The sequence below is a fragment of the Desmodus rotundus genome, chromosome 11, assembly GCF_022682495.2.
Source record: "Desmodus rotundus isolate HL8 chromosome 11, HLdesRot8A.1, whole genome shotgun sequence".
NCBI lineage: Eukaryota > Metazoa > Chordata > Mammalia > Chiroptera > Phyllostomidae > Desmodus > Desmodus rotundus.
The window spans coordinates 61,836,507-61,855,987 of NC_071397.1; the positions used below are offsets into that span (position 1 = coordinate 61,836,507).

The 19,481-nt window shown below is 37.4% G+C and overlaps 2 protein-coding genes across 2 annotated transcripts in view; one reads left to right on the plus strand and one right to left on the minus strand.

The window, feature by feature from the left end:
- The window catches only part of ARMC2 (armadillo repeat containing 2), a 222,192-nt gene that overhangs the window by 202,245 nt on the left and 466 nt on the right, over nucleotides 1–19,481 (plus strand). The gene's annotated exons all lie outside the window — the stretch shown is intronic.
- SESN1 (sestrin 1) overlaps nucleotides 1–19,481 on the minus strand; it is a 108,561-nt gene that overhangs the window by 88,472 nt on the left and 608 nt on the right. The window lies entirely within an intron of this gene.

Here is a 19,481-nt window from a genome sequence, read left to right on the forward strand (position 1 = left end):
CCCACTTAGTTCGTGCCCATGGTTGTACATATAAGTTCATTGAGTTCTTTGTTTCTGGATCACAGCTGTAGACCCACCATTCATCTCCGGTTATGACCTTCTTGAGTAAATCTGGTTCATTGGTTGCAGTTTGAGTCAAGTCATTAACAATGACTTGACTCAAACCATTTTTTCTCTCTCCTCATCTATTTTATGCCTACTAATTATGCTTCTTCTTCCCTGTACCTTTCCCCCCTATTCCTCCCTTCCCCCTCCCCACTGAAATCCTTCCATGTGATGTCCATTTCTCTGATTCTGTTCCTGTTCTAGGTGTTTGCTTAGTTTTTGTTTTCATCGTTTTTCTTTTCTTTTAGGTTCATCTATTGATAGTTGTGAGTTTGTTGTCATTTTACTGTTCATATTTTTCAGCTTATTTTTCTTAGGTAAGTCCCTTCAACATTTCATATAATAAGGGCTTGGTGATGATGAACTCCTTTAACTTGACCTTATCTGAGAAGCACTTTATCTACCCTTCCATTCTAAATGAAAGCTTTGCTGGATAGAGTAACCTGAGATGTAGATCCTTGCCTTTCATGACTTGGAATACTTCTTGCCAGCCCCTTCTTGCCTGCAAGGTTTCTTTTGAGGAATCAGCTGATAGCCTTATGGGAACTCCTTTGTAGGTAACGGTCTCCTTTCCTCTTGCTGCTTTCAAGATTCTCTCATCTTTAATCTTGGGTAGCTTAATGATGATGTGCCTTGGTGTGTCCCTCTTTGGGTCCAACTTCTTTGGGACTCTCTGGGCTTCCTGCACTTCCTGGAAGTCTATTTCCTTCATCAGATTGGGGGAGTTTTCCCTCATTATTTGTTCAACTAAGTTTTCAATTTTTTGTTCTTCCTCTTCTCCTTCTGGCACCCCTATAATTCAGATATTGGAACATTTCAGGTTGTCCCAGAGGTTTGTAAGTCTCTCTTCACTTTTTTGAATTCTTGTTTCTTCATTCTGTTCCAGTTGGATGTTTACTTTTCCCTTTTGTTCCAAATCATTGCTTTGAGTGCTGGTTTCATTCCTGTCATTGTTGTTCCCTGATTATTTTGCTTTATTTTACTTTGGGTATCTTTCATTTGTTCTTTCATTTTTCGACCAAGCTCAATCAGTTCTGTGAGCATTTTGATTACCAGGGCTTTAAATTCTCCATCAGATAGATTGGCTATCTCCTCATTGCTTACTGTATTTTTCAGACTATAAAACACACTTTTCCCCCAAATTTGGGAGGAAAATGAGGGTGCGCCTTATAGTCCGAATATAGCTTACCTGGCTCTCTAGAGGATTTCTGCTTTAAAGGATGTTATTAGGACCAAGATGGCGGTGTAGGTAGACACACGGCGCCTCCTCCCACAACCAGAACTGACAGAAAATCGAACGGCAAGGAAGTCCGACATCAAGGAAATAAAAAATAAACATTCATCCAGACCGGTAAGAGGGGCGGAGACAGGCAGCCAGGGCGGAGAGGACTCGTGTTGCCGTGGCAGGACCGAGACTGGCGGAGTGTGGGACGAATGGGGCAGGCAGTCTGACCACTAGCAGACCCTGCGACCCTATGTTCACGCACAGATAAACCAAGAGGGCTGGACTCAGAGTGGCAGAGAACGGGGCAGGCAGAGAGGCAGGTAGCACCGCGCAGCCCCACATTTGCGCACAGATAAACTGGACAAACGGCGGGGAGCGAAGCAGACAGCGCAGACAGCGCAACGCAGGGCTCCAGCGCGGAGGGGAAATAAAGCCTCAAACCTCTGATTGAAAACACCCGTGGGGGTTGGGGCGGCAGCAAGAGAGACTCCCAGCCTCACAGGAGAGATTGTTGGAGAGACCCACAGGAGCCTGGAGTGTGCACAGGCCCACCCACTCGGGAACCAGCACCAGAGGGGCCCAGTTTGATTGTGGGTAGCAGAGTGAAAGATTGGAGTCCGGTGGAGAGTGAAGCGGGCGCCATTGCTCCCTCTCGGCCCCTCCCCCACGTACAGCGTCACAGCGTAGCGACCAGCGCAACCCTGCCCCGGTGAATACCTAAGGCTCCGCCCCTTAAAGTAACACATGCACGCCAAGACAAAAAAAAAAAAAAAACGGCCCAAATGACAGAACACTTCAAAGCTCCAGAAAAAAAAATACAACTAAGCGAGGAAGAGATAGCCAACCTATCAGATGCACAGTTCAAAACACTGGTTATCAAGACGCTCACAGAATTGGTTGAATCTGTTCGAAAACCAGATGAAAAAATGAAGCCTATGCTAAGAGAAACAAAGGAAAATGTACAGGGAACCAATAGTGATGCAAAGGAAACTGGGACTCAAATCAACGGTGTGGACCAGAAGGAAGAAAGAAACATCCAACCAAAAAAGAATGAAGAAACAAGAATTCGGAAAAATGAGGAGAGGCTTAGGAACCTCCAGGACATCTTGAAACGTTCCAACATCCAAATTATAGGGGTGCCAGAAGGAGAAGAGGAAGAACAAAAAATTGAAAACTTATTTGAACAAATAATGAAGGAGAACTTCCCTAATCTGGCAAAGGAAATTGACTTCCAGGAAGTCCAGGAAGCTCAGAGAATCCCAAAGAAGCTGGACCCAAGGAGGAACACACCAAGGCACATCATAATTACATTACCCAAGATGAAATAGAAGGAGAGAATCTTAGAAGCAGCAAGAGAAAAGGACACAGTTACCTACAAAGGTCTTCCCATAAGACTGTCAGCTGATTTCTCCAAAGAGACCTTACAGGCAAGAAGGGGCTGGCAAGAAGTATTCCAACTCATGAAAGGCAAGGACCTACATCCAAGATTACTGTATCCAGCAAAGCTATCATTTAGAATGGAAGGGAAGATAAAGTGCTTCTCAGATAAGGTCAAGTTAAAGGAGTTCATCATCACCAAGCCGTTATTATATGAAATGTTAAAGGGAGTTACCTAAGAAAAAGAAGATAAAAAATATGAACAGTAAAAATGACAGCAAACTCACAGTTATTAACAACCACACCTAAAACAAAAACAAGAGCAAACTAGGCAAACAACTAGAACAGGAACAGAAACATAGAGATGGAGATCACATGGAGGGTTGTCAATAGGGAAGTGGGAGGGGGAAGGGGGGAAGGTACAGAGAATAAATAGCATAAATGATAGGTGGAAAATAGACAGGGGGAGGGTAAGAATAGTGTAGGAAATGTAGAAGCCAAAGAACTTATAAGTATGACCCATGGACATGAACTATAGGGGGGGAATGTGGGAGGGAGGGGGTGGGCAGGATGAAGTGGAGTGAGGGGGGGAATGGGACAACTGTAATAGCATAATCAATAAATATATTTTTAAAAAGTAAAAAAAAGGGTGTTATTAAATATTTTACAACATTTTTTGCTTCAAAATTTTTTTTCCTATTTTGCTCCTCTAAAACCTAGGTGCGTCTTATGGTCTGGAAAATACGGTAAGTCTCTTTCTGAAGTTTTGCTCTGTTCTTTCATTTGTACCATATTTCTTTGTTTTGGCACCCCTGTTAATTTGTAAGGGGGTGGGGCCTTCAGTATTCACCAGGGCAGGGTGACTCTCCTTGCTGCGCTGCCACGCTGCCTGTAGGAGAGGGGCCAGAGAGGGAGCAATGCAGCTCACCTGCTCGGCTCTAGCCCCACTTTCCAATGAACTCTCGTGTGAGACTGGGAGTTTCTCCCACCTCGGCAACCCCTGCCATAGTCCAGTCAGCTCTGAGCCTCAGTTTCCTGTTCAGCCAGCCCCACCTGCATTATCCAATGTCTCGCCGCAGTTTTTCTCAGCCAGCCCTGCCCACACAGCCTTGCTGCAGACTCTTACTGGTCTTGTTGTTGTGGTTGATTTTTTCTTTAATTCCTTGGTTGTTGGGAGTTCCATGCAGTTTGATTTTCTAGCCCTTCTGGTTGTTTATTGATTTTAGATTGCTTGTTATCCTCCTTTTAGTTGTGGGAGGAAGCGAAGGGTTTCTACCTACACCTCCATCTTGGCCGGAACTTCTGGATTTGCAATAATGTTTAATCTCATTCATTATTCATTTTGAAAATGCTCATAAAAGTTTTGGGATTTCTTTTTAATATGCTTTTCTCTCAAATCATAGAGCTGCTGAGATTTGATTCACAGCTCATTAGATAACAATTGTATGGTGAAAAGAAAGCTGTTGACTATTTCTTACCTTTTGAACAAATGCTATTTTACTGTTATTTCAAGAATGGAAAGTAGGAAATTTCCTAGGGTCTCACAGGAATAATAGAGAACAGAAGGGTCATGGGGGAAGGTAGAAAAGAAGGACAGAGGGTCAAGAAGCTGCTATAGGCAGGTGGGCTGGCCTCTCCAACTGAGCCTTGATGGGCCCCAGCCAGTAAGGTAGCAGGACCTGGGGAAGGGCATCCATTGGCCAGGCTAATGTAAGGTTCTTTTATCTGGAGATTGATTGCAAGATGGGGAAGAAACAGAACCTGGGCTCATACTGTCACTTGCTGGATGACCACAGTCCCTTCTAGACATTAATTAGGTCCCTGGGCACACACCCTAAATCACAACTGTCTTCACAATCAGCAGGGAGGCCCACTGTATCGAACCTCTAGCTTCAGAAGATATGTTGTAGTAGGCTGCTTTTAAAATGGTTCCCAATGATCCCTACCTCCTGGTATTTATTCCATGTGTAATATGCTCCCCTTGAGTAGGGGCTGGACCTAGTGACTTGCTACTAATGAACAGACTAAGGCAAAAGTGATGGCATGTCTCTTCCAAGATTAGATTATAAAAAGACTGTAACTTTTGTCTTGCTGGTACCCTTTAGTCTCTGGCTCTTCTCAGGTGCTTTCTCTAGAAAAGCAAGTATAGAAGCCCACATGGAAAGGAACTGAGAGTAGCCTCCAGTTAACCACCAGCAGGGAATTAAAGATCTCAGTCCAACAACCCACAAGAAATTGAATCCTGCCAACAACTATGTGAGTTTGAAAGCAAACCCTTCCCCATTTGAGCCTTCATATGAGACCACAATCCTGCCTTCCATTTTAATCGCAGCTTCACAAGAGACTCTGAAGCAGAGGTCCTGGCTAAGCTATAGCCAAATTCATGCTACACAGAAATTATAGGATAACAAATGTGTATTATTTTAAACCATCAAATTTGTTATGAAGCAACAGATAACTAATTCAATTCTTAAACAAACAAAAGCTGCTTAAGCCCACCTGTGAGACTATATTTCCTGAGGGTCTTTCTGTTTCTGGCTTGTGGCAGACTCCCCAGTCACCACCAGGCCTGGATCCTTGGCACAACTGGGCACTTCTTCTGTGGGTTTACAGATTATGTTCTCCTCAGTTCACCTGCCTGATCTTTCTCTCCCATCCAGAGGCTTCTGTACCTCAACCTCTGAAGTAAATAACAAGGCATTTGGGGAAACTTCCTAGCTCCATGCTTCAGTGACCAGACCAACTTGGAACCTAAGTGCCTATGTGGTCTCTAAGATAAACCACTCATCTTGACTATGTATTATTAATTTTATTGCTTTCGCAGTTTCTATTTACCATATGCCAGCTGGTATGAAAGTACTTCAGTATTTTTACATGTATTGCTGTGCCAATAAATACTGGCTGAACATCAGCCCTACTTTATGCTAAGGTTAATTCATCATACAGACTCAAGATCCTACCTAGCTCTACCTCCTTTTAATGAGCTTTAAAATGTAATTAATGTAAATTTTATAACTTCTTTTACCCCTCTCAATCTTTAAATTATGATGGTGTTACCACATGGAAACCACCAAGCTGCAACTGTTTTATTTATAATGCCCAACACTGTAGTGAGAAGGAGCTTTAATAAAAGTCATAGTTACATGTTCACACATGCACTGACAGACGGTGAAAGGAAAATAAAAGAGGGCCACAAAAAGGAAACAAAGATGAGGCCAAAACTTAGTCTGCAGGAAAGTACAAAAGAGCATTAATTACTTCCAGCCAGTCGTCAGAGGTTTGGTTTGGGCATGTTGGGATAGAAACAGTGTATACTTGCATAAACACATAGATGAGCTGAAAAAGGAAAGTTATTTATTACATTAAAACTTATTTGCTCCATTAAGCTGCCTTCATTGTCCTGATGCTTCCTGATCTTCCCTTTTTTTGAATTACTGTAACACTCCATGTATCATATTTTTCCACATTGATTTTAAGTCATTTTCAAAAATAAAACAAATATATTACCCAAAACAAAACAAAGAGGCTAGTATAGGAAAACAAATTAGTGATTAAGAACATAGAATTAGCAGTCAAACATGCCTCCTCACTCCCAGTATTCAGTACTTAAGTTACTTATGTTTTCCTCACCTATAAAATGTAAAACTTACCTCACAGAATTGCTGTAGGTAAAAAGTAAGTATTACAGGAAAATGGGCCTTCAAAGAAAATACAGAGTTTGGAAAAATTCTTTCAGAATGTGGACATAAACCCCAAATATACCAAGAATTGTGTTTTGCAGATCTGGCATGACCCAGACAGTGTCACCAACATTGCAATCCCCCATTAGGAGACCTGAGGGCCAAGGAAAGATGCACCCAGGCTTGCCGCAAGTGCTTGTTCTGAATGAGAAAGGCTAGCTTTTGAGAAGTTCCTATTTCTTTGGCTAAATAAGCCAAAAACTTACAGTGAGTGCTTGCATTCATATTTGTATATTTGTTTTGTTTTGGGAAGACAGCTTCCACAAAACCTATAACCCACTTAAAATTTCACAAATGCTACATGTAAAATGCTTATAACAATGCCTGGCATCTAGTAAGGACTCAATAAAATTAATATTTAGTAATGATTATTATTATAAAAAGAAAAATTTGGATCTCCAATAATTCTAGCTCTAAAAGAGAATTATGGTTAACATTTTGGTGAATGTAGGTTTCCTGACTTTCTACCCTCTCTATAAAAATACATATAGTTGGCATATTGCTTTAAAAGTTGCTTTTCCATTTACATATGTAATTTTTAATTTTTTATAAATATATTTTAAAACAAGTTTTAATAATTATATAAATAGTACCATAATTTAATTGATCCATAATTTAAGTTGGGTATTTAGATGATTACACACTTATATAAGAAAATGCATACAGGTAATACATTTATACTATAAATAGCAGTATAGTAATTATCATCATATATAAGTCATTTTTCAGAAGATTTCCTAAATGTAGAATTACTATGTATACACTCCCCCACCAACAGTTACACTGTTGTGAACTTATTACCATAAAATTTAAAATTTCTAGTCACAGTCTTAATTTGCTCTTAAATTTTTTCCTCTAAGTCATTGCAAAAGTCTTAAGGGCAAGTGATTGTCTTCTACTTCTTTTTATATCCTTCATAGTGCCAGAACAGTGTCAGGCACAAAGAAAAATTTTAAATGAGTTCTTACTTTAAAAAACTATACTCATTTCAGCCTTAGATGTAGAGGGAAGTCAGCTAGAGGTGCTGTGAGGTTTGGGGAAAACTATAAACCTGTTATTAAATATTTTAACAAAGGGGAAAAAAGTAACCATAACTTAGTTTCATTCCCATCAAGAAAAAGCATTTAATGTAAATATGAAGTATCAAAATGACAGAATATTTATCTCAAGGTTTGACTCTTAACATTTTACTAGACACTTTCTTCCAAATTCAAAGAAAGAGCCATCAAAGACAAGGGTTGATTGGAATTAGACACCTCTCAGTCTGAATAATTACCACTAAGGAGATAATAAAATGCACTAAAAGGAATAAAAAAAATAAAATCAAGACTAAAATATCCACTGACTGGTGAAAAATCCAAATACATCTCTAGCTTGGGGTCAATTTTTTTTGTTTAGAAAGTTATTTTTATACATTAAACCGAAAAAAGAAAGAAAAGGGCTTACCTGACATTCATACTCAATTACTTAGTACAGACCCAATTGTGCAAGATTTGCTGACATCAGCATCCGAGAAAAATGAACTAAGCTTTTAATGCAGAATTTAGGAAAAAAGCAAATGCAAAAGCATTTGCAGTAATTGTCACTAATGAAGGAAGTATAGAATTAAATTTTTCATCTTCTTTGACAAGGTTTGTGTCAAAATCACTTTGTTTCATCATGCTATTTAATGCACATGCCATAGATATCAAAACTCTGAACTAACAAATGGTATGCAAGCATATAAACTGGCACTTACTATTATGAGTTTGAAAATATTTTCTACTTAACAGTATAGTTATAACAGGATTTACAATTAGAAAATATCAGTGAAGTACTTTAAAACACCTCAGCAATTGTTAGTTTAAGTACAGTTTTAAAATTGGGTAATTTCTTTAAATTATTATGTAACTTGTTAGTTCACAATTAAAGGAAATCAAAATTAAAATATTCAAATTTGATCAGATAAATGTTGAATTACAGGAAGAAGGAAAAAGTACTTTTCTACACTGTTTAAATGCAATTTATGGCTCTAATTTTAATTTTCCATAATAACTGAATAAAGAATCCAAAAACTTTAAAGTATCCACAGTAAAGACATGCAAATGGAAAAATGATTTCTATATGAGCTCAATGTATGATAGACTCCAGGTTGATTTCTGAAAAGACAATTGAGACCCCTTTTCTTCTTAACTGTAAACAACTTGCTGTATGACATGTAATGCAATACCATATTTTGGGAAATTTCAAACACTCATAATCCACAGGAAAAATACTCAACACTCCTGCACTATTTTTTTAATACCACAATAGTGCAGTCTTTCAGCTACAAAGCCAGAAGCCAGTTATAAAACCAGTACTTTTCCACTAGAGTTACTTGTAGGGCAGGGAAGGGGATGTTCAGCATTGCAAACGTTAGGGTCTAAAATAAGATCATTGCAAGGAGTTACTACAACACTCACCCTGCCAGCACTGTCATGGCAACAATGAACGAGCTGGGAGAATGCTCTTTTAACATTCAAAGCTAATCTTGACTCTATTACTCATGGAAATATACCAAATTTTCTTTTAGGCAGTTCACTAAAGAAACCATCTTGCTTGGTAATCTCTTAAAAGATAAACCTTTGTATACCATACCTCTAAGATTACAGTGCAGAGCCACCTTGCAACCAGCTGAAATTTATAATGACAACATAATGAAAATTAATACACCACAGTGAAAGGTGAAGATTTGACAGGGTTCAAATGCAATTTCAAGATGTCTGAAGGTCTGAATAAGAATTTGATGTGCAATTTAATAACATCTGAGAATGTGGTTTCCCCTTGAAACATTAAAGTTGTACATTTCACTCTGAAAGAAAAATAACTTAGAAAAGAAATAATACATATTTCCACTGTTAGGAACCTTACATTAAATTTTTATCCAGATAGTGCAGTATAATGGTGAAACTTGCAGACTACGGAGTCCCATAGCCTGGGTTTGAAATCCGGCTCCTTTTCCTAGCAATGAAACCTTGGGCAAGTTACTTAACCTATCTGGGCCTTGATTTTTTTTTCTGATACATAAAGTGGAGATAATACCTACTTTTATAGTGGTATTGTGAAGACTGAATTAATGTATGAAAAGGGCTAAAACTAGACTTTACATACAGAATGCCTATTCTTATTACCTTCAAAAGTATACATTCTACAAAGTAGAAAGATTAAGAGACTGCTGATAACCTGGTTCCATTGTCATAGCAGATTATAATGGGGGCAGTCATACAAGCTCAGGAGGAGTCCCAAAGACACCCGTCACACAATCAAGCAAATTCAAGAAATTAGCCCTGGCTGGTGTGGCTCAACAGATTGAGTGCTGCTTTGCGAACTGAAAGGTCACTGGTTCGATTCCCAGTCATGGCACGTGCCTGGGTTGTGAGCCAGGTCCCCAGTTGTGGGCATGTAAGAGACAACCGATCACTGTATCTCTTACACATTGATGTTTCTCTCCCTCTCCTCCCTCCCTTCCCCTCTCTCTAAAAGTAAACAAATAAAATCTTTAAAAAAATAAAAAAGAAATTGAACATGGTACAATATCTCTTCAAGCCCTGTTACCTCTTCTGGGTTATCTTTTTGACAATGTAATTTTTGCTTAGTTAGTTTGTTCTTAATCATACCAAGCTGTCTAGGCTGGGCCAGTTATTTGGTAAGAGAGAAAGGACTGTTTTGGGGCTTTCTGCTTAATATGTCAGATATCCAGTTGGGGGAAGCAGAGTAGGACCAATGATAGCACAGCTCTAATCTCCTCATTAGATCTTCAAGGCAAGCAGTCTTTGTGGTATATAACTTGCCTGATGTATCAGACACAAATCAATCAGGCACAGAGGATTCAATTGCTTACTGACGACACCGGCATCCAAGCCATCATTTGCTTTCCTAGATTAAGTGTCCCTGAAGGTTATTTGAAAGTCAAATGTTCACAAGTGGAATAATAGACTAACATGATGTCAAGGGAGAAATCCAGTTCCCAGGGAACTACAACAAATGTTTACAAAATTCTTAATTTGGATCCTAGAGGTGCCATTTCCTGTAGAGTGCTATTCCCTAGGGTCAGGGAACCTGGAAAGTAGGTGAAATCGTTCCCAGTTGCCCAGAGGCTTAGGGTACCCTAAAAAGCATATAAGTTTTGTGCTATTGTACTGTGTGGGCAGAACATAATACTAACAGTTAACATTTGTTGAGTGCTTACTCGGTTCCAGCAAGTATTACACGTGTCACCTCATTTAATCCTCACAAATTCTGTGAGGGAACTGAGACTGAAGGAGGTTATATAACTTGCCCAAGGTCACAGAGTTTGGCAGAGCAGGATTTAAAGCCAAGTCCGACTAACTCCAAAGCCCATGGTCTTAACCATTATCCTCCAGTGGTGTCCAGGTACTGAAGCATGGGCCTTGGCCATGGACCTCTCCATGTGCACCCAACCACTTGGATGGCATATGGGGCTGCCTGCTTACAGCCCCTCCCTGCTGCTGCCATGCTCACAAACCAGAATGGTGTTGGACTCCAAGGAGGGTATAGATGCTATATATGTGCCACTGTTAGGTAGGACAGATAGCAAACCAAGGCAGGAAGGAGGGAGACATGTCTCACCCACTAACTCAGCAGTCCTAAGCCTGGTCTGATAATATTGCCAGGTGTTACAACATCACAGGAAACACCATGCTAATACAGGAGGAAGGCAGACCTTGAAATTCTATGTATCATCTCCACACCTAGGAAAGAAGGCCTTTGAAACTGTGCTTTCTTCCCAACGCCTGAAAGAAGCAAGAGGGCCCACAGTGCCCAAAGGAAGAAGCCCATAAACACCTTTGGGTATTCACACCCCACCACCGCCAGGAAAGCTGGCACCACTTTCATCTGTCAATCAATATATAACTTCTTCACCGCCATCCCACCAACTATATAAGTCCTCAGAACAAAGGAACTGGAGCTCTTGTCACCCTGGGTTATTACCACCCCTTCCCTTGCCATTCTCCCCCACCTCAACAATGCCTGTTCTGTTCCCTGAGAACATATCACAAATATACCCTGTTTGCACACTAATAGACTTGCTGATCTGTAATTCTTTACTACGTTGGCAAGAAGAACCAAGTTTCTTCTGTAACACCACCAATTCTCAGGGAAAGCTCTGTGCAAGTTCAACACTTACCCTGGGGCGGTGGCTAGTTAGAAGAACCCTATGATAAAGTTGGACATCCTCATTAATCAGCTAACACATGCAAATTTAGTGTACAAAAGGCAATTAGGGGTGTTAATACCTGGAGATACAAAGTGTGCCATTTATGAAAATCAATTACATAAAAATCTGAAAGTAATGCTAGTTTGGAGTTTGGCTCTTTAGCTTAATGACCTAGATCATGTTCAACATCTTCTTCATCATCATCACCAACATTAGTCAAGCACTTACTGTGTACCAGGCCCACTTCTCCATGCTTTTCATGTTATTTAATTCTCAAAACTACCCTGTGAGATTAGTATTGTTATCCTGACTTTACAGATAAGAAAAAGTTCCAAAGAGTCTATTCATAATTAAATTTGTATGGTATATTGAAGTTTACAAAGTGCTTTCTCAATATGATCTCCTTTAATTTTCACAATCATATCACAAGGTAGATAGAAAAGAAATGCAAGCTTCTTTTTTTAAGCAGAATAATTATTAAAATTAAGTAAAACTTACATCCTTTCCTTGGGCATGCCAAAAGACAGATAAGCACATTGTAGGCATATATAGTAGGCACACAACCAACACCTAATGAATGAAATGATAAGAAATAATTCTCTAAGTTCAATGGTAAAATCTACACTAATTCAATCAAATTTTAATTATTTCTTATATTCATAAGCTCTGTCATCAAAAAACAGAGTAAATTTTGGTTATATTTAATAACCTAAGTCTGCCAATGTATACATTACTTGTTGAGAAAGTAGGCACACCTTAATTTGGTGAGGTGTAATCACTATCAGTGACTTCAAGAAACCTTATTTTGTGAGAAAACCAGTCTCCCTCTCATGTTTTACTTTTGAAAGGCTTCTCCTAAATATGTCCTTCAGTACCATTGAACATATCATTCTTACACTATTTTGCAAGGCTTGGTCTTCATCACATGATCGGAACAATTGCTTGCTGTGTTTAGGCTATGAATAGCATTTGAAAAATTACTCAGTTATAATTATAGACAGCTAACACCTGCCAACTTGCTAGAAAATGAAATCATGTAAAATTTAAAGATGTGTATGCAATCTTGTCAAACACTAAAGTATCAAAACAGTAAATGCTCACTTTTAGTGGGTAAACTAAGATTCTAATTAGACTTTACTGAATTTTACACACAGAACTGACAAATTAGCTAATTTCTTAAAAAATCATATGTGTATATATATATATATGCTTGACAAAATTATATATAAATAAGTATATATAAGTATATATATATATTCTTGTCAATTTAAACAAGTTAAAAATTAAGTGAATACTATTCATTTAATGAATACTTATATATGAAAGTTGATTTGGGTAATATGACTCACAAAACTCATATCATAAATTTTATTTCCATTTAGTATGATTTAAAAAGCTTAGGAAGTTGTTTTAAGGTGATTGTATAATATAAGTAATAACTTATAAATCCATTTTAAAAAACCTTCCCCTTTTAAATTAAAAATAGGGTAAGATTTAAATAAAATGTGAAACTAAAAGGAGTTTCATTTTTCTAAGGTAATTCCATATTTCACTGCAATCTAATCAGACTTCTCTGTAAGTAGTTATATAAAAGATTAGAGCATGAGAAGACAGATAATTCTTGTGTTGCCAAATTTCACGAGGTTTTTAATTAATTGAAATATCATTAAACTGTGACAGTCTAGGAGTAATACAGACATTTAACAATAAAAATGCCAACTGGGAAAATCCAATAAATGATCCTAATTGTTATCTTACAAAAACTCCCTAAAAACTTACTTATAAACCAAACAATAACTGTGTTAGAAAAATATTTTTAAAAGTAATCATTCTGGGGTTTTTTTCATGCTAGAGACCATTTGAATAACACAAATAAAATATTTAAAATATGAAAACTTAAAAAAAAAGATTATCCCTGTTAGTGTCAATTTTTTTGAAAAATCAGAACAAAAAAGAGGACAGGATGTATTTATGTTATAAAGAAGATACTAAAAAAAAAAAGAAGATACTCAGGGTAGTGCAGATATGATTCATCCTGTAAGTCAATGGGTTTAAAAAAAAAAAAAAAGAGGCTCTTCACTTGTCCTCAAACCATTTAGAGAAACTAAAGTTAAAGATTTACCTTCAATTTCTTCACATCTTCCATTCAAATAAGTCCAGACAAACTGCAGGTAAATAGTATTCTCCTCTGAGCTCAAAAGCAAGAAGTGATAGTGGTCAAAGAGGAATGAGAGGAAACACTGAGTAGAGAGGTAAGCCAGAGTTCTCAGTGTATCGATAAAATAAGAAAGGCCAGAATATAGTGGATATGGGAAAGAGAAGCTTAGTGTAAATACTGAAAGAGGAATCTCATATTTGCTGTGACCTGAGAGTCAGCAGTGAATATTTGAATGCACTACCTTAAACTTTGGGATTTAACTAGACACGTTAGTAAAAAAGAAATCAAGACAAGTATTTTAAAAGGTCAAATCTGCTTCCAGAATGTCCCTAATATGTAATTTTATAGCATCATTATAGATTATTTCTTATCAAATAGAATCAAAATTATAACTAGACCAAAACAATATATTATCTAGTTAGATATAAGAACAGTTTTAATCGCAGCCTCTGGCTAAACCTGACTGTCTTTTGTCCCCCTCCTTCTTCCTCACCAACAGAAATTCTTTGTTCAAGTGATAGGGCTCTCCCTGGCTCTCAGGGGCTGAATTTGGATTAGTCTGAACCAAAAGTAGAAATGCCCAATTTCTTTGCTGATGCCCCAACCCTGGTCAAAAGAAACTAAGAGGAAGTCTGCTGGAGAGTTTCTGGGAAAACCTTTTCTTCCCTGATAGACACATGGGAAGAAATTCTTCTTAGCTGCAGATAGTCATGGTGCCTGTATCCACTGTAGCAATCTTGCAACCCTGAACAGAGACAGTACTTGCTGTGTTGAGGAAAGAACAAAAAATGGAAGCAAAAAGATAATGTGGTTCAGTTAATGAATCAATTGCCCAACCTCCAGACTTACTGGGTTAGCCAAAAAGTTCGTTGGCTTTTCCTGCACAATGGCTCTAGTAAAGCTTAGTTGTGTTTAACTTCATTCAAAACAATTTTGTTAGATTGTATTGTGAGAGCTGTCATATCAGTGTGCATTTAAAAAAAAACATCTAAATTGGTGAATTTTTGAATAGCCATTTTAATATTGAAGATGGAAAAAATACTCTACGTTTTCAGCATATTATGTTTTATTATTTCAAGGAAGGTAAAAACACAACAGAAACACAAAAAGATTTGTGCAGTGTATGGAAAAGGTGCTGTGACTGATCAAACATGTCAAAAGTGGGCTGTGAAATTTCATGCTGGAGATTTCTTGCTGGACGATGCTCCATGGTTGGGTAGACCAGTTGGAGTTAATAGTGATCAAATCAACACATTAATTGAGATCAATGTTATACCATGCTGCAGAGCCGACATTCTCAAAATATACAAATCAATAAAGTTATTCGTGAAAATGAAAAATGTGTCTTTTATTTTATGGAAAAAAACCATATTGACTTTTTGGCCAACCCAATATTATGCAAAAGAATAGTGCTCTTATTGTTAAACCTACATACTATATATTCCCCAATTGAATACCAACTGGATACTCCATCTGCAACTCTAGCAACTGTAAATGTACACCATACTCAACAGCTTAAGTTTCACTTCTCACGGGTGTAACAATCACTTTAGTGAAGGAAAGCCTCCTCCATCACACTTAAATACTTTGTTACGTGGTGTTAATTTTTTCTTAAGCCAAATTACTTCAAATGAAAATGATCAAATGACTATTCTTATAAATGTACTTGGCTATTTTTACTACTCCTCATAATTTTTTTTAATCCTCACTTGAGGATATGTTTATTGATGAGAAAGACACATCAATTGGTTGCCTCCCATATGCGCCCCAACCAGGGATTGAACCAGCAACCTTTTGGTGTATGAGATAATGTTCCAACCAACTGAACCACCAGGCCAGGGCATAATCTTCTGATGTATACACATACACTCATATTTCCCTCTAATTAAATGCATCATAAAAGACTGTAGTTTACCAGTAGGCTCTATTAGTGTATTGGGCCAATGTATTACTTCTGTTCATTTGTTTAGGGAATCAAGCTTATCAAAAGGTATTATGGGGTTAAATTTTAAAAAAATAAAATAAAGCCTCCTATGAGAATAGAAGCTTTCCTCAAAAGCAGGTAACAAATCTTACTGATCTTCCAGTCCTGTGTACAGTGCCTAGCACAGAATAATTCTCAAAAATGTGTTGAACAGACTTAAGTATGTTGACATGAAACCAATAAATTCAGAACAGGAATAAAAACAGAAAATGCTATCTCCTAGTATGTGTGTGTGTGTGTGTGTGTGTGTAACAGGTTTAGCCATTTTAAACTGAAACCATTCTACCTTTGCTCTACCATCCCTCCCTTCCTAACTATAGTCATTGAACTGGCATAAAGAATTAAGGGTCTTCAGGAATACCTGCAGCAATTGCAAAGGCAGTTTATACTTTGCTGCTTTACTAATGAGTAAGAAAAAGCATTATGGAATGCTACTTCGAATTATTTGGTTTCCCATGTGAGTCTGAGAGTGGTGGGCAGTGAGGCTAGGATGGTTAAGTGGAAGCCAGAAGATGATAGAATTCTTAAGTTTAGATTCCCTCCCATTTTAGAAGATTTTAGGCAGGAAAGTAACATGGTCAGATTTTCATTTTAGATAAAAGGCTCTGCAGTTACATGAAAGATGGATTTAAAGGTAGAGGATGGGTTAAGTCTGGAGAAATGAGAGATAATGGCAGAAGTAAACAGTAGTAGCAGGGGCAGAATCCCTTTGTGAGCTATTTCTAATAGGCTGTAACATACGCAATATAATCTCAACATGTCTAAAACAAAACTCATCATTCCCCCTAAATTGACCCTCTACCGCTTTTCTGTCTCGGGAAATGATTTAACTATTCACCAAGTAGTTAAAGCCAGAAACTTTCAAGCCTTCCTTGATTTTGTTATTTTCCTCCTATATCCAATTAAACACTATATCCTAGCCCATTAACTTTTTCTTTTTCCACTATATCCTACTCCACCATCATTTTTGCTTTGGGCTAGTGGATAAACTCTTAACTGATGTTGCACATCCACTCTTGAGCCTGAAGTACATCTGGGATACATTCTTCCAAAGCAATCCTTCTAATACACAACAGATCATGCCACCATCTTGCTCAAAGCCCCTTAGTGGCTTCCCATTGTTCCTAGGACAAAGTCCACATGCTTTAACATGGCTTACAAGATCCTCTGTTATCTGGCTGCCTAAGGTGGAAGGTAGGGGGACTGAGGTTGGGGGGAGTAGTGAGGGGAAAATGGAGACAACTGTACTTGAACAATAAAAAAAAATTTCAATAAAAAAAGAAAAAATAAGGCAAGGGTGGAGTTTTGAGCAAATAAAATATTTTTATTTTGCAAATAAATTGAATTAAGCATTTTCAAAAAAACAAAAAAGGAATCCTAGCATTACTGAGTGTTTCTTATGTGGTAGGCACTGTGCTGTTTTGCAAGCATTTCCTCATTTTATTCTCATTGTGAGGCAGAAGTACTATACTAGCATTATCCTCAATTTGCAGATGAGAAAACTGAGTGGATGAGAGATTATGTAAGGCTGCAGAGCTAATAAAGTGTTGGAGTCAGGTCTGACTCCAGAGGATGAGCTTAAGCTTTCACACTCCCATCAAACTGTATGCTCCAACCACAGTGCATTACTTTCAGTTCCTAGAACTCATCTGCTCTTTCTGGCCATGAGGCCTTGACACATATTGTTCCCTAGGTCTGGACTGCCCCCCTCAAAAAATCTCGGTTTTGCCAGGATAATATTTATTCATTTATCAAATCTCTGCTTGAATAGTCATCTCTTCAAAGAAGTCTTCCTTTACTATCTAAAATTATTTTGTTTGTTTACTTCTTTTTGGTCTGTCTCCTTTCAGTAGAATGTCAAAGTTGTTCACCACTTGTTCTCATTCTTAGCATGGCATTCAACTGGGGTTCCATAAACACTCATTGAATGAAGGCATGATTGAATGATGGATGTGGGGTAGAAACTCCCTAATTTGGTGACTTCATATATTCAGACTGATAACAAACAAAAAGAGGCCAAATATAAATTTGTTCACCCACTGGATATTTATTTAGTAGCTTCCAAATCCCAGCCAATACTCTTGAGAACTTACAGCCTTCCCTAAGGGAGAGAGACACACAAACATGACTATAGCATGGTATAGGTAAAGTGCCTGTTAAAATTGTGGCAGGAATAAAGTACAATAGATGCAGAGATGACAAAGAGAGTATGAAACTTGTGCAGTCGAGGAGATTATTGAATCATTTGTTAGGATGAATGAGTCTTGAAGTATATTATATCACAGCCTATATATATTACTTATGAAAGTGGAGAGAATAATCCACTTATATAGTGGATTACTTATATAGTGGGGCACTTTACATCACATTAATTCACACACAGCTCTATGTTATTGTTCCCATTTTACAGATGTGGAAATCCAAGCTGAAACAAGTCAAATGACTTACTTGTCCGAGGTTATGTGGTACAGTAATAAAGGAGATAATTTGAGCACAATCTGTCTGACTCCAGTACCCATTTACTTACCATTATATTACAATCCTCTGACCCTGTATTCCCCAGAGCCTAATTACTTTTGTTTTCACTATAACTCTTAACAAAATTGGTTATCTGGTTTCCCATTTTAACCCAAATAAGCAGCAAAATGAAAGGTTAAAGAAGCCAAAGTGAAGTATGTTGACAGCAAGGGATAGAATTGAACACAAAAATTCAAAAAAAGTGGATCATATAGTCTTATATATTCACCCTTAGCTATGCAACAGTACTTAATGTGCATAATGATGGCCCCATTACAAAAAAAAAAAAAGGTTGTGGTAGTCACTATATTCTATGAGATCAATAATTGATACTTAAAAGGGTAAACTTCAGGTATGTAGAAAATAAATTCCTCTCTGGTAACTCTAGATAAATGAATTTTAATGATTATTGCCAAAGTGTTTGTAAGAAGAAATATCACAAGATCGTGAAGAGTCTTCATTTTATAGACATGATTGTTTTTTTCTATTGCTTTAAACTAAATTCAAGCCAGAATAGAAAAACTGTCAATCTTAACTTCATATTTACCTAAGTAAATTATAAAGTTTAAAAATTTGCACTGTGACTTTGAACAACACATGTGGATTGAGTAATTTGGACTGACAAGCATAGAGGGTTACTGAGCATTCTTAATATCTAAAGACAATCTCTCTTTTTTTTAAAAAAGAACACTTTTAATAAATCTAATAAAGTAGGATAAATTGATTATGTACAAAACAAGAGGAAAACTATAATATGCTTAATCTGTTGCATTAACAATTTAAATAGGTATGTATGTGAAAATGAAAAGAAACAATTTAAGCAAACACAGAGAAAGTTGGTTGAATAATTTACCATAAAAGTGTTTCCACCATACACTTCATCTGGGCCCAAATTTTAAATCTGAAGATGTCATCTTTGATAACATAAAGCTTTTATTATTTTATGTAATTCTTTTTTTTTTTTTTTTGGAAAATAAAGGCTGCATTTAGAGAACAAACCCTGGATTTTTTGTTTTGTTTTTAGGAACAAGAGAAAATTGTTCTACCAATTATCTTGAACAAGCTGACAAGGAAACATTTGATATCCTTTACCATTTTAGAAACTTTCAAATGTGAAAAGTTTCCACACAGAACAGTTTGTAACAATGTGAAAAGCATACTGGCTGCACTTTCCAACA